This window comes from Schistocerca piceifrons, chromosome 5 (genome assembly GCF_021461385.2).
Source record: "Schistocerca piceifrons isolate TAMUIC-IGC-003096 chromosome 5, iqSchPice1.1, whole genome shotgun sequence".
Lineage (NCBI taxonomy): Eukaryota > Metazoa > Arthropoda > Insecta > Orthoptera > Acrididae > Schistocerca > Schistocerca piceifrons.
Window position 1 is genome coordinate 599,737,083 of NC_060142.1, and position 13,710 is coordinate 599,750,792.

The 13,710-nt window shown below is 50.1% G+C and overlaps 15 non-coding genes across 15 annotated transcripts; all 15 read left to right on the plus strand.

The window, feature by feature from the left end:
* The first annotated feature begins 612 nt into the window (after positions 1-612).
* Positions 613-684, plus strand: Trnat-cgu. Its single transcript has one exon. It is a non-coding gene; the product is annotated as a tRNA-Thr (tRNA).
* A 333-nt stretch (positions 685-1,017) lies between these two features.
* Positions 1,018-1,091, plus strand: Trnan-guu. The gene has a single exon. It is a non-coding gene; the product is annotated as a tRNA-Asn (tRNA).
* Positions 1,092-1,760: 669 nt separating this feature from the next.
* On the plus strand, positions 1,761-1,832 carry Trnat-cgu. Its single transcript has one exon. It is a non-coding gene; the product is annotated as a tRNA-Thr (tRNA).
* Positions 1,833-2,165: 333 nt separating this feature from the next.
* Trnan-guu lies at positions 2,166-2,239 on the plus strand. Its single transcript has one exon. It is a non-coding gene; the product is annotated as a tRNA-Asn (tRNA).
* A 689-nt stretch (positions 2,240-2,928) lies between these two features.
* On the plus strand, positions 2,929-3,000 carry Trnat-cgu. Its single transcript has one exon. It is a non-coding gene; the product is annotated as a tRNA-Thr (tRNA).
* A 333-nt stretch (positions 3,001-3,333) lies between these two features.
* Trnan-guu lies at positions 3,334-3,407 on the plus strand. Its single transcript has one exon. It is a non-coding gene; the product is annotated as a tRNA-Asn (tRNA).
* Positions 3,408-4,096: 689 nt separating this feature from the next.
* Trnat-cgu lies at positions 4,097-4,168 on the plus strand. The gene has a single exon. It is a non-coding gene; the product is annotated as a tRNA-Thr (tRNA).
* A 333-nt stretch (positions 4,169-4,501) lies between these two features.
* On the plus strand, positions 4,502-4,575 carry Trnan-guu. Its single transcript has one exon. It is a non-coding gene; the product is annotated as a tRNA-Asn (tRNA).
* A 689-nt stretch (positions 4,576-5,264) lies between these two features.
* Trnat-cgu lies at positions 5,265-5,336 on the plus strand. The gene has a single exon. It is a non-coding gene; the product is annotated as a tRNA-Thr (tRNA).
* Positions 5,337-5,669: 333 nt separating this feature from the next.
* On the plus strand, positions 5,670-5,743 carry Trnan-guu. Its single transcript has one exon. It is a non-coding gene; the product is annotated as a tRNA-Asn (tRNA).
* A 2,812-nt stretch (positions 5,744-8,555) lies between these two features.
* Positions 8,556-8,629, plus strand: Trnan-guu. Its single transcript has one exon. It is a non-coding gene; the product is annotated as a tRNA-Asn (tRNA).
* A 689-nt stretch (positions 8,630-9,318) lies between these two features.
* Trnat-cgu lies at positions 9,319-9,390 on the plus strand. The gene has a single exon. It is a non-coding gene; the product is annotated as a tRNA-Thr (tRNA).
* Positions 9,391-9,723: 333 nt separating this feature from the next.
* On the plus strand, positions 9,724-9,797 carry Trnan-guu. Its single transcript has one exon. It is a non-coding gene; the product is annotated as a tRNA-Asn (tRNA).
* Positions 9,798-12,609: 2,812 nt separating this feature from the next.
* Trnan-guu lies at positions 12,610-12,683 on the plus strand. Its single transcript has one exon. It is a non-coding gene; the product is annotated as a tRNA-Asn (tRNA).
* A 689-nt stretch (positions 12,684-13,372) lies between these two features.
* On the plus strand, positions 13,373-13,444 carry Trnat-cgu. Its single transcript has one exon. It is a non-coding gene; the product is annotated as a tRNA-Thr (tRNA).
* The last annotated feature ends 266 nt before the right edge of the window (positions 13,445-13,710 follow it).

Below are 13,710 nucleotides of genomic sequence, written 5' to 3' on the forward strand. Positions count from 1 at the left end.
TGCGTTTGAGTGATGCCACAGAGCCTTATACACATTCAGCCAAGTGACACTGTAGGTAAAAACATGGCCCTACACAGACGTTCTACTGTTTTCCTTTTTATTCGTCATGTGTGACACTGCAGTAGAGGGACGCCCACTACAAAAGACGCATTCTTTACATTCAATTTCAGCATATACGTCGCGAGTGCCATATGACAGGGCCTGTCTCCCGATGTCGATTTGTATTTGGTGTCTCTTAAGTGTCGGTCTGCAGTAGGCCGCTGTTGGCCGAGCGACGTGCAGTCGCCTTACATGAAGCCCCATGGGCAACGCCAGTGCCACTGTGGACAACAGCATACTGTAGCCAGAGAGACGAGCCGAAAGGCGCATTTCGCAGTCGAGCCACGCTGTCCCACAAGCTGTGCACTAGGTCAGGATTGTGCAGACCGCAAACTTTTAGTGGGCCGACGCTCGTCGTCGATCGCAAGGGCGAAACATTCAAGAGATTTGGAAAACGGCAATGTGGACACCCCCAGCAGCAGCTGTGTGCCAAATCCGATATCTGGTCGAGGGCTGCAAGATTCAGTATGATGAAGTACCAATTTGGGGATAGCTCACAAACGCTAAGCTGCCGCCTTCTTAGCTCAGTGGTAGAGCACTGGTCTCGTAAACCAGGGGTCGTGAGTTCGAACCTCACAGAAGGCATTCATTTTTTAAACCTTCCTGCAAGGAGCGGAGCTATCTCGAGCAGCATCTAACACATGGCAGTACACTGAATGAAAGGAATGTTCTACAACCTATGACAAGTATTCTACTGGCCTCAGAGGTTTTCTGAATGCATAGGTTGAACATTGGTTTGTATGCATTTTGTAGTATAATGTCATGCTTGGCGATGTCATTCGTTTACGAGCCTCGCTACAGTGTGCATGCACGTTATCCATGTGAAGAGGCGTAAGCAAATGCTACCATTCTGCGAGATTCCTGCAGAAGGTATACGAATTGCGTTGATATACAGAGCACAAGGGAGCCAAAGTCAAGGCCTCCGTGGCGCAATCGGCTAGCGCGTTCGGCTGTTAACCGAAAGGTTGGTGGTTCGAGCCCACCCGGGGGCGAAATCGTTTTAACCGGCACCGAGGTGAGGACATACGTCAACTTTGTGACAATTTGGCTGCGTTTGAGTGATGCCACAGAGCCTTATACACATTCAGCCAAGTGACACTGTAGGTAAAAACATGGCCCTACACAGACGTTCTACTGTTTTCCTTTTTATTCGTCATGTGTGACACTGCAGTAGAGGGACGCCCACTACAAAAGACGCATTCTTTACATTCAATTTCAGCATATACGTCGCGAGTGCCATATGACAGGGCCTGTCTCTCGATGTCGATTTGTATTTGGTGTCTCTTAAGTGTCGGTCTGCAGTAGGCCGCTGTTGGCCGAGCGACGTGCAGTCGCCTTACATGAAGCCCCATGGGCAACGCCAGTGCCACTGTGGACAACAGCATACTGTAGCCAGAGAGACGAGCCGAAAGGCGCATTTCGCAGTCGAGCCACGCTGTCCCACAAGCTGTGCACTAGGTCAGGATTGTGCAGACCGCAAACTTTTAGTGGGCCGACGCTCGTCGTCGATCGCAAGGGCGAAACATTCAAGAGATTTGGAAAACGGCAATGTGGACACCCCCAGCAGCAGCTGTGTGCCAAATCCGATATCTGGTCGAGGGCTGCAAGATTCAGTATGATGAAGTACCAATTTGGGGATAGCTCACAAACGCTAAGCTGCCGCCTTCTTAGCTCAGTGGTAGAGCACTGGTCTCGTAAACCAGGGGTCGTGAGTTCGAACCTCACAGAAGGCATTCATTTTTTAAACCTTCCTGCAAGGAGCGGAGCTATCTCGAGCAGCATCTAACACATGGCAGTACACTGAATGAAAGGAATGTTCTACAACCTATGACAAGTATTCTACTGGCCTCAGAGGTTTTCTGAATGCATAGGTTGAACATTGGTTTGTATGCATTTTGTAGTATAATGTCATGCTTGGCGATGTCATTCGTTTACGAGCCTCGCTACAGTGTGCATGCACGTTATCCATGTGAAGAGGCGTAAGCAAATGCTACCATTCTGCGAGATTCCTGCAGAAGGTATACGAATTGCGTTGATATACAGAGCACAAGGGAGCCAAAGTCAAGGCCTCCGTGGCGCAATCGGCTAGCGCGTTCGGCTGTTAACCGAAAGGTTGGTGGTTCGAGCCCACCCGGGGGCGAAATCGTTTTAACCGGCACCGAGGTGAGGACATACGTCAACTTTGTTAGAGATACACAGCTAGTGTGACAATTTGGCTGCGTTTGAGTGATGCCACAGAGCCTTATACACATTCAGCCAAGTGACACTGTAGGTAAAAACATGGCCCTACACAGACGTTCTACTGTTTTCCTTTTTATTCGTCATGTGTGACACTGCAGTAGAGGGACGCCCACTACAAAAGACGCATTCTTTACATTCAATTTCAGCATATACGTCGCGAGTGCCATATGACAGGGCCTGTCTCCCGATGTCGATTTGTATTTGGTGTCTCTTAAGTGTCGGTCTGCAGTAGGCCGCTGTTGGCCGAGCGACGTGCAGTCGCCTTACATGAAGCCCCATGGGCAACGCCAGTGCCACTGTGGACAACAGCATACTGTAGCCAGAGAGACGAGCCGAAAGGCGCATTTCGCAGTCGAGCCACGCTGTCCCACAAGCTGTGCACTAGGTCAGGATTGTGCAGACCGCAAACTTTTAGTGGGCCGACGCTCGTCGTCGATCGCAAGGGCGAAACATTCAAGAGATTTGGAAAACGGCAATGTGGACACCCCCAGCAGCAGCTGTGTGCCAAATCCGATATCTGGTCGAGGGCTGCAAGATTCAGTATGATGAAGTACCAATTTGGGGATAGCTCACAAACGCTAAGCTGCCGCCTTCTTAGCTCAGTGGTAGAGCACTGGTCTCGTAAACCAGGGGTCGTGAGTTCGAACCTCACAGAAGGCATTCATTTTTTAAACCTTCCTGCAAGGAGCGGAGCTATCTCGAGCAGCATCTAACACATGGCAGTACACTGAATGAAAGGAATGTTCTACAACCTATGACAAGTATTCTACTGGCCTCAGAGGTTTTCTGAATGCATAGGTTGAACATTGGTTTGTATGCATTTTGTAGTATAATGTCATGCTTGGCGATGTCATTCGTTTACGAGCCTCGCTACAGTGTGCATGCACGTTATCCATGTGAAGAGGCGTAAGCAAATGCTACCATTCTGCGAGATTCCTGCAGAAGGTATACGAATTGCGTTGATATACAGAGCACAAGGGAGCCAAAGTCAAGGCCTCCGTGGCGCAATCGGCTAGCGCGTTCGGCTGTTAACCGAAAGGTTGGTGGTTCGAGCCCACCCGGGGGCGAAATCGTTTTAACCGGCACCGAGGTGAGGACATACGTCAACTTTGTTAGAGATACACAGCTAGTGTGACAATTTGGCTGCGTTTGAGTGATGCCACAGAGCCTTATACACATTCAGCCAAGTGACACTGTAGGTAAAAACATGGCCCTACACAGACGTTCTACTGTTTTCCTTTTTATTCGTCATGTGTGACACTGCAGTAGAGGGACGCCCACTACAAAAGACGCATTCTTTACATTCAATTTCAGCATATACGTCGCGAGTGCCATATGACAGGGCCTGTCTCTCGATGTCGATTTGTATTTGGTGTCTCTTAAGTGTCGGTCTGCAGTAGGCCGCTGTTGGCCGAGCGACGTGCAGTCGCCTTACATGAAGCCCCATGGGCAACGCCAGTGCCACTGTGGACAACAGCATACTGTAGCCAGAGAGACGAGCCGAAAGGCGCATTTCGCAGTCGGGCCACGCTGTCCCACAAGCTGTGCACTAGGTCAGGATTGTGCAGACCGCAAACTTTTAGTGGGCCGACGCTCGTCGTCGATCGCAAGGGCGAAACATTCAAGAGATTTGGAAAACGGCAATGTGGACACCCCCAGCAGCAGCTGTGTGCCAAATCCGATATCTGGTCGAGGGCTGCAAGATTCAGTATGATGAAGTACCAATTTGGGGATAGCTCACAAACGCTAAGCTGCCGCCTTCTTAGCTCAGTGGTAGAGCACTGGTCTCGTAAACCAGGGGTCGTGAGTTCGAACCTCACAGAAGGCATTCATTTTTTAAACCTTCCTGCAAGGAGCGGAGCTATCTCGAGCAGCATCTAACACATGGCAGTACACTGAATGAAAGGAATGTTCTACAACCTATGACAAGTATTCTACTGGCCTCAGAGGTTTTCTGAATGCATAGGTTGAACATTGGTTTGTATGCATTTTGTAGTATAATGTCATGCTTGGCGATGTCATTCGTTTACGAGCCTCGCTACAGTGTGCATGCACGTTATCCATGTGAAGAGGCGTAAGCAAATGCTACCATTCTGCGAGATTCCTGCAGAAGGTATACGAATTGCGTTGATATACAGAGCACAAGGGAGCCAAAGTCAAGGCCTCCGTGGCGCAATCGGCTAGCGCGTTCGGCTGTTAACCGAAAGGTTGGTGGTTCGAGCCCACCCGGGGGCGAAATCGTTTTAACCGGCACCGAGGTGAGGACATACGTCAACTTTGTTAGAGATACACAGCTAGTGTGACAATTTGGCTGCGTTTGAGTGATGCCACAGAGCCTTATACACATTCAGCCAAGTGACACTGTAGGTAAAAACATGGCCCTACACAGACGTTCTACTGTTTTCCTTTTTATTCGTCATGTGTGACACTGCAGTAGAGGGACGCCCACTACAAAAGACGCATTCTTTACATTCAATTTCAGCATATACGTCGCGAGTGCCATATGACAGGGCCTGTCTCTCGATGTCGATTTGTATTTGGTGTCTCTTAAGTGTCGGTCTGCAGTAGGCCGCTGTTGGCCGAGCGACGTGCAGTCGCCTTACATGAAGCCCCATGGGCAACGCCAGTGCCACTGTGGACAACAGCATACTGTAGCCAGAGAGACGAGCCGAAAGGCGCATTTCGCAGTCGAGCCACGCTGTCCCACAAGCTGTGCACTAGGTCAGGATTGTGCAGACCGCAAACTTTTAGTGGGCCGACGCTCGTCGTCGATCGCAAGGGCGAAACATTCAAGAGATTTGGAAAACGGCAATGTGGACACCCCCAGCAGCAGCTGTGTGCCAAATCCGATATCTGGTCGAGGGCTGCAAGATTCAGTATGATGAAGTACCAATTTGGGGATAGCTCACAAACGCTAAGCTGCCGCCTTCTTAGCTCAGTGGTAGAGCACTGGTCTCGTAAACCAGGGGTCGTGAGTTCGAACCTCACAGAAGGCATTCATTTTTTAAACCTTCCTGCAAGGAGCGGAGCTATCTCGAGCAGCATCTAACACATGGCAGTACACTGAATGAAAGGAATGTTCTACAACCTATGACAAGTATTCTACTGGCCTCAGAGGTTTTCTGAATGCATAGGTTGAACATTGGTTTGTATGCATTTTGTAGTATAATGTCATGCTTGGCGATGTCATTCGTTTACGAGCCTCGCTACAGTGTGCATGCACGTTATCCATGTGAAGAGGCGTAAGCAAATGCTACCATTCTGCGAGATTCCTGCAGAAGGTATACGAATTGCGTTGATATACAGAGCACAAGGGAGCCAAAGTCAAGGCCTCCGTGGCGCAATCGGCTAGCGCGTTCGGCTGTTAACCGAAAGGTTGGTGGTTCGAGCCCACCCGGGGGCGAAATCGTTTTAACCGGCACCGAGGTGAGGACATACGTCAACTTTGTTAGAGATACACAGCTAGTGTGACAATTTGGCTGCGTTTGAGTGATGCCACAGAGCCTTATACACATTCAGCCAAGTGACACTGTAGGTAAAAACATGGCCCTACACAGACGTTCTACTGTTTTCCTTTTTATTCGTCATGTGTGACACTGCAGTAGAGGGACGCCCACTACAAAAGACGCATTCTTTACATTCAATTTCAGCATATACGTCGCGAGTGCCATATGACAGGGCCTGTCTCTCGATGTCGATTTGTATTTGGTGTCTCTTAAGTGTCGGTCTGCAGTAGGCCGCTGTTGGCCGAGCGACGTGCAGTCGCCTTACATGAAGCCCCATGGGCAACGCCAGTGCCACTGTGGACAACAGCATACTGTAGCCAGAGAGACGAGCCGAAAGGCGCATTTCGCAGTCGAGCCACGCTGTCCCACAAGCTGTGCACTAGGTCAGGATTGTGCAGACCGCAAACTTTTAGTGGCCGACGCTCGTCGTCGATCGCAAGGGCGAAACATTCAAGAGATTTGGAAAACGGCAATGTGGACACCCCCAGCAGCAGCTGTGTGCCAAATCCGATATCTGGTCGAGGGCTGCAAGATTCAGTATGATGAAGTACCAATTTGGGGATAGCTCACAAACGCTAAGCTGCCGCCTTCTTAGCTCAGTGGTAGTGTGGACGTGCCTAGTCTTCCGCTCCGCCGTAGCGTTACGTATAGTGGACTATCGTTTTTGTTACGTGTTGTGTTGCAACTTCTGAGAGTATTTCTCCGTCGTTGTTTCGTACCTTGTGTTACTTTCTGTCCTTATTTCAGTGTTTTTTGTGTAGCGGTTTCGACCGCATATTTTGAAAATGTCGTCCCAGGTTATTCCTCGTCAGGCTACAGTTAGTTTTGCTTTTGACAAGTCAACCCGCCATGTGCAACCTAGTTCTCTTGAGATTCATGATTGGTTGGTAGATACCTTTGGTGTTCATTCGGATCAGGTGCACACTGCTTATTTTGATACCGAACTGTATGTTTTCTTTGTTAAGTTTATGGACCCACTTCAGGTTGATAAAATTCTTTCTAAATATGGTCATCAAGTTCTCTTTCGGCATCGGGATGATTCTGTAAGTACCGTGCTGCTTTCCAATGCTTCCATCACGTATACCAATGTTCGTGTTTACAACCTTCCACCGGAGGTGGATAATGTCTATCTTAAGGAGGGTCTACAGAAGTATGGTGATGTAAAGAGCATTCGCCTTGAACGCTGGTCAAGCCAACATCGCCTGCAATGTTACAGTGGTATTCGTTCAGTCGAAATGCACGTTAAGCAGAATATTCCATCTCACCTGCAGATCGGTGGATATCGTGTCCATGTAACATATAGTGGTCAGGTTGGCACCTGTTTTTTGTGCAATGAAAGTGGTCACGTGCGTACCGACTGTCCGCGGAGAGTTTTTGTTTTAAAAAATTCTCTCGAACAGCGTCGCAAGTTAACGGTCGCTGACCTCGTTGCAGGTGGTTCTGCTCTTGGTGTAGCACAGTCCAGTGGTAGTAGCGCCCCGCCACAGGTTTTGCGCACCCCTGATACAGAATTTCCTCCTTTGCGTGCTAAATCTGATGTTGTTCCGTCTGTCCCTCAGGTGGGTGTGCCACTTTTGAATAATAAGAGGCGTCGCCCACACGATGGAAATAGTACGGATGAGGATCTCCCTGAGATGCCCCAGTCCGAGCGACCGGCATCCTCCGAGCCACTGTGTACTGTAGCTGCTCCCTGCCCTCCTGAGGTAGCGGTTCCGGTGGCGGCTGCTGGCGCCCCTCCGGCCTCCGACGCAGCTTCTCTCGAGTCGGGTCGTCGGTCGGGCCTGTTGGCGCCGTCTTCCGAACCGACTTCGATGTCACAACAAGTGGAGCCGCGACAACTTCCTGCTTCGCTGCCCCATACCTCTGCCAGCGGAGCTGCTCCGCTTCCTTCCAACTCTGCGGCCTCGGACCTTCCTGCTCACGTTTCGCCTCCGTGCAGTCCATGTTTGCCGGAAGCTAGTGCAGGTGTTGACCATTCCGTTTTGTCGGATGTTTCCCCCGCGACCCCGGATCCCGCATGTGGACCGGCGCGGGTGGTGTCGGATACAGAACTTGACCCTCCTACGTCACCGGCGGCTGAAGTTTCCTTGCCCGTCAGCCGACGCAAGTTACGCGTTCAGCCGAACGTTAATGCTGTTCGTAAAAAACCGAAACGTAAGGGATCCGCGGAACGGGGTAGCAGTCCCCCTCCCTCGGATGCCTCCGTCACCCCTGCTATGGACTGTGACGCTGGTGCGTCGGTGTAGGTGATTTGTTTTCTCGCTTTTCTCTCTATGGTTCAAGCATACACCTTAAAAAAAAAAAAAAAAAAAAAAAAAGTGGTAGAGCACTGGTCTCGTAAACCAGGGGTCGTGAGTTCGAACCTCACAGAAGGCATTCATTTTTTAAACCTTCCTGCAAGGAGCGGAGCTATCTCGAGCAGCATCTAACACATGGCAGTACACTGAATGAAAGGGATGTTCTACAACCTATGACAAGTATTCTACTGGCCTCAGAGGTTTTCTGAATGCATAGGTTGAACATTGGTTTGTATGCATTTTGTAGTATAATGTCATGCTTGGCGATGTCATTCGTTTACGAGCCTCGCTACAGTGTGCATGCACGTTATCCATGTGAAGAGGCGTAAGCAAATGCTACCATTCTGCGAGATTCCTGCAGAAGGTATACGAATTGCGTTGATATACAGAGCACAAGGGAGCCAAAGTCAAGGCCTCCGTGGCGCAATCGGCTAGCGCGTTCGGCTGTTAACCGAAAGGTTGGTGGTTCGAGCCCACCCGGGGGCGAAATCGTTTTAACCGGCACCGAGGTGAGGACATACGTCAACTTTGTTAGAGATACACAGCTAGTGTGACAATTTGGCTGCGTTTGAGTGATGCCACAGAGCCTTATACACATTCAGCCAAGTGACACTGTAGGTAAAAACATGGCCCTACACAGACGTTCTACTGTTTTCCTTTTTATTCGTCATGTGTGACACTGCAGTAGAGGGACGCCCACTACAAAAGACGCATTCTTTACATTCAATTTCAGCATATACGTCGCGAGTGCCATATGACAGGGCCTGTCTCCCGATGTCGATTTGTATTTGGTGTCTCTTAAGTGTCGGTCTGCAGTAGGCCGCTGTTGGCCGAGCGACGTGCAGTCGCCTTACATGAAGCCCCATGGGCAACGCCAGTGCCACTGTGGACAACAGCATACTGTAGCCAGAGAGACGAGCCGAAAGGCGCATTTCGCAGTCGAGCCACGCTGTCCCACAAGCTGTGCACTAGGTCAGGATTGTGCAGACCGCAAACTTTTAGTGGGCCGACGCTCGTCGTCGATCGCAAGGGCGAAACATTCAAGAGATTTGGAAAACGGCAATGTGGACACCCCCAGCAGCAGCTGTGTGCCAAATCCGATATCTGGTCGAGGGCTGCAAGATTCAGTATGATGAAGTACCAATTTGGGGATAGCTCACAAACGCTAAGCTGCCGCCTTCTTAGCTCAGTGGTAGAGCACTGGTCTCGTAAACCAGGGGTCGTGAGTTCGAACCTCACAGAAGGCATTCATTTTTTAAACCTTCCTGCAAGGAGCGGAGCTATCTCGAGCAGCATCTAACACATGGCAGTACACTGAATGAAAGGAATGTTCTACAACCTATGACAAGTATTCTACTGGCCTCAGAGGTTTTCTGAATGCATAGGTTGAACATTGGTTTGTATGCATTTTGTAGTATAATGTCATGCTTGGCGATGTCATTCGTTTACGAGCCTCGCTACAGTGTGCATGCACGTTATCCATGTGAAGAGGCGTAAGCAAATGCTACCATTCTGCGAGATTCCTGCAGAAGGTATACGAATTGCGTTGATATACAGAGCACAAGGGAGCCAAAGTCAAGGCCTCCGTGGCGCAATCGGCTAGCGCGTTCGGCTGTTAACCGAAAGGTTGGTGGTTCGAGCCCACCCGGGGGCGAAATCGTTTTAACCGGCACCGAGGTGAGGACATACGTCAACTTTGTTAGAGATACACAGCTAGTGTGACAATTTGGCTGCGTTTGAGTGATGCCACAGAGCCTTATACACATTCAGCCAAGTGACACTGTAGGTAAAAACATGGCCCTACACAGACGTTCTACTGTTTTCCTTTTTATTCGTCATGTGTGACACTGCAGTAGAGGGACGCCCACTACAAAAGACGCATTCTTTACATTCAATTTCAGCATATACGTCGCGAGTGCCATATGACAGGGCCTGTCTCTCGATGTCGATTTGTATTTGGTGTCTCTTAAGTGTCGGTCTGCAGTAGGCCGCTGTTGGCCGAGCGACGTGCAGTCGCCTTACATGAAGCCCCATGGGCAACGCCAGTGCCACTGTGGACAACAGCATACTGTAGCCAGAGAGACGAGCCGAAAGGCGCATTTCGCAGTCGAGCCACGCTGTCCCACAAGCTGTGCACTAGGTCAGGATTGTGCAGACCGCAAACTTTTAGTGGGCCGACGCTCGTCGTCGATCGCAAGGGCGAAACATTCAAGAGATTTGGAAAACGGCAATGTGGACACCCCCAGCAGCAGCTGTGTGCCAAATCCGATATCTGGTCGAGGGCTGCAAGATTCAGTATGATGAAGTACCAATTTGGGGATAGCTCACAAACGCTAAGCTGCCGCCTTCTTAGCTCAGTGGTAGTGTGGACGTGCCTAGTCTTCCGCTCCGCCGTAGCGTTACGTATAGTGGACTATCGTTTTTGTTACGTGTTGTGTTGCAACTTCTGAGAGTATTTCTCCGTCGTTGTTTCGTACCTTGTGTTACTTTCTGTCCTTATTTCAGTGTTTTTTGTGTAGCGGTTTCGACCGCATATTTTGAAAATGTCGTCCCAGGTTATTCCTCGTCAGGCTACAGTTAGTTTTGCTTTTGACAAGTCAACCCGCCATGTGCAACCTAGTTCTCTTGAGATTCATGATTGGTTGGTAGATACCTTTGGTGTTCATTCGGATCAGGTGCACACTGCTTATTTTGATACCGAACTGTATGTTTTCTTTGTTAAGTTTATGGACCCACTTCAGGTTGATAAAATTCTTTCTAAATATGGTCATCAAGTTCTCTTTCGGCATCGGGATGATTCTGTAAGTACCGTGCTGCTTTCCAATGCTTCCATCACGTATACCAATGTTCGTGTTTACAACCTTCCACCGGAGGTGGATAATGTCTATCTTAAGGAGGGTCTACAGAAGTATGGTGATGTAAAGAGCATTCGCCTTGAACGCTGGTCAAGCCAACATCGCCTGCAATGTTACAGTGGTATTCGTTCAGTCGAAATGCACGTTAAGCAGAATATTCCATCTCACCTGCAGATCGGTGGATATCGTGTCCATGTAACATATAGTGGTCAGGTTGGCACCTGTTTTTTGTGCAATGAAAGTGGTCACGTGCGTACCGACTGTCCGCGGAGAGTTTTTGTTTTAAAAAATTCTCTCGAACAGCGTCGCAAGTTAACGGTCGCTGACCTCGTTGCAGGTGGTTCTGCTCTTGGTGTAGCACAGTCCAGTGGTAGTAGCGCCCCGCCACAGGTTTTGCGCACCCCTGATACAGAATTTCCTCCTTTGCGTGCTAAATCTGATGTTGTTCCGTCTGTCCCTCAGGTGGGTGTGCCACTTTTGAATAATAAGAGGCGTCGCCCACACGATGGAAATAGTACGGATGAGGATCTCCCTGAGATGCCCCAGTCCGAGCGACCGGCATCCTCCGAGCCACTGTGTACTGTAGCTGCTCCCTGCCCTCCTGAGGTAGCGGTTCCGGTGGCGGCTGCTGGCGCCCCTCCGGCCTCCGACGCAGCTTCTCTCGAGTCGGGTCGTCGGTCGGGCCTGTTGGCGCCGTCTTCCGAACCGACTTCGATGTCACAACAAGTGGAGCCGCGACAACTTCCTGCTTCGCTGCCCCATACCTCTGCCAGCGGAGCTGCTCCGCTTCCTTCCAACTCTGCGGCCTCGGACCTTCCTGCTCACGTTTCGCCTCCGTGCAGTCCATGTTTGCCGGAAGCTAGTGCAGGTGTTGACCATTCCGTTTTGTCGGATGTTTCCCCCGCGACCCCGGATCCCGCATGTGGACCGGCGCGGGTGGTGTCGGATACAGAACTTGACCCTCCTACGTCACCGGCGGCTGAAGTTTCCTTGCCCGTCAGCCGACGCAAGTTACGCGTTCAGCCGAACGTTAATGCTGTTCGTAAAAAACCGAAACGTAAGGGATCCGCGGAACGGGGTAGCAGTCCCCCTCCCTCGGATGCCTCCGTCACCCCTGCTATGGACTGTGACGCTGGTGCGTCGGTGTAGGTGATTTGTTTTCTCGCTTTTCTCTCTATGGTTCAAGCATACACCTTAAAAAAAAAAAAAAAAAAAAAAAAGTGGTAGAGCACTGGTCTCGTAAACCAGGGGTCGTGAGTTCGAACCTCACAGAAGGCATTCATTTTTTAAACCTTCCTGCAAGGAGCGGAGCTATCTCGAGCAGCATCTAACACATGGCAGTACACTGAATGAAAGGGATGTTCTACAACCTATGACAAGTATTCTACTGGCCTCAGAGGTTTTCTGAATGCATAGGTTGAACATTGGTTTGTATGCATTTTGTAGTATAATGTCATGCTTGGCGATGTCATTCGTTTACGAGCCTCGCTACAGTGTGCATGCACGTTATCCATGTGAAGAGGCGTAAGCAAATGCTACCATTCTGCGAGATTCCTGCAGAAGGTATACGAATTGCGTTGATATACAGAGCACAAGGGAGCCAAAGTCAAGGCCTCCGTGGCGCAATCGGCTAGCGCGTTCGGCTGTTAACCGAAAGGTTGGTGGTTCGAGCCCACCCGGGGGCGAAATCGTTTTAACCGGCACCGAGGTGAGGACATACGTCAACTTTGTTAGAGATACACAGCTAGTGTGACAATTTGGCTGCGTTTGAGTGATGCCACAGAGCCTTATACACATTCAGCCAAGTGACACTGTAGGTAAAAACATGGCCCTACACAGACGTTCTACTGTTTTCCTTTTTATTCGTCATGTGTGACACTGCAGTAGAGGGACGCCCACTACAAAAGACGCATTCTTTACATTCAATTTCAGCATATACGTCGCGAGTGCCATATGACAGGGCCTGTCTCCCGATGTCGATTTGTATTTGGTGTCTCTTAAGTGTCGGTCTGCAGTAGGCCGCTGTTGGCCGAGCGACGTGCAGTCGCCTTACATGAAGCCCCATGGGCAACGCCAGTGCCACTGTGGACAACAGCATACTGTAGCCAGAGAGACGAGCCGAAAGGCGCATTTCGCAGTCGAGCCACGCTGTCCCACAAGCTGTGCACTAGGTCAGGATTGTGCAGACCGCAAACTTTTAGTGGGCCGACGCTCGTCGTCGATCGCAAGGGCGAAACATTCAAGAGATTTGGAAAACGGCAATGTGGACACCCCCAGCAGCAGCTGTGTGCCAAATCCGATATCTGGTCGAGGGCTGCAAGATTCAGTATGATGAAGTACCAATTTGGGGATAGCTCACAAACGCTAAGCTGCCGCCTTCTTAGCTCAGTGGTAGAGCACTGGTCTCGTAAACCAGGGGTCGTGAGTTCGAACCTCACAGAAGGCATTCATTTTTTAAACCTTCCTGCAAGGAGCGGAGCTATCTCGAGCAGCATCTAACACATGGCAGTACACTGAATGAAAGGAATGTTCTACAACCTATGACAAGTATTCTACTGGCCTCAGAGGTTTTCTGAATGCATAGGTTGAACATTGGTTTGTATGCATTTTGTAGTATAATGTCATGCTTGGCGATGTCATTCGTTTACGAGCCTCGCTACAGTGTGCATGCACGTTATCCATGTGAAGAGGCGTAAGCAAATGCTACCATTC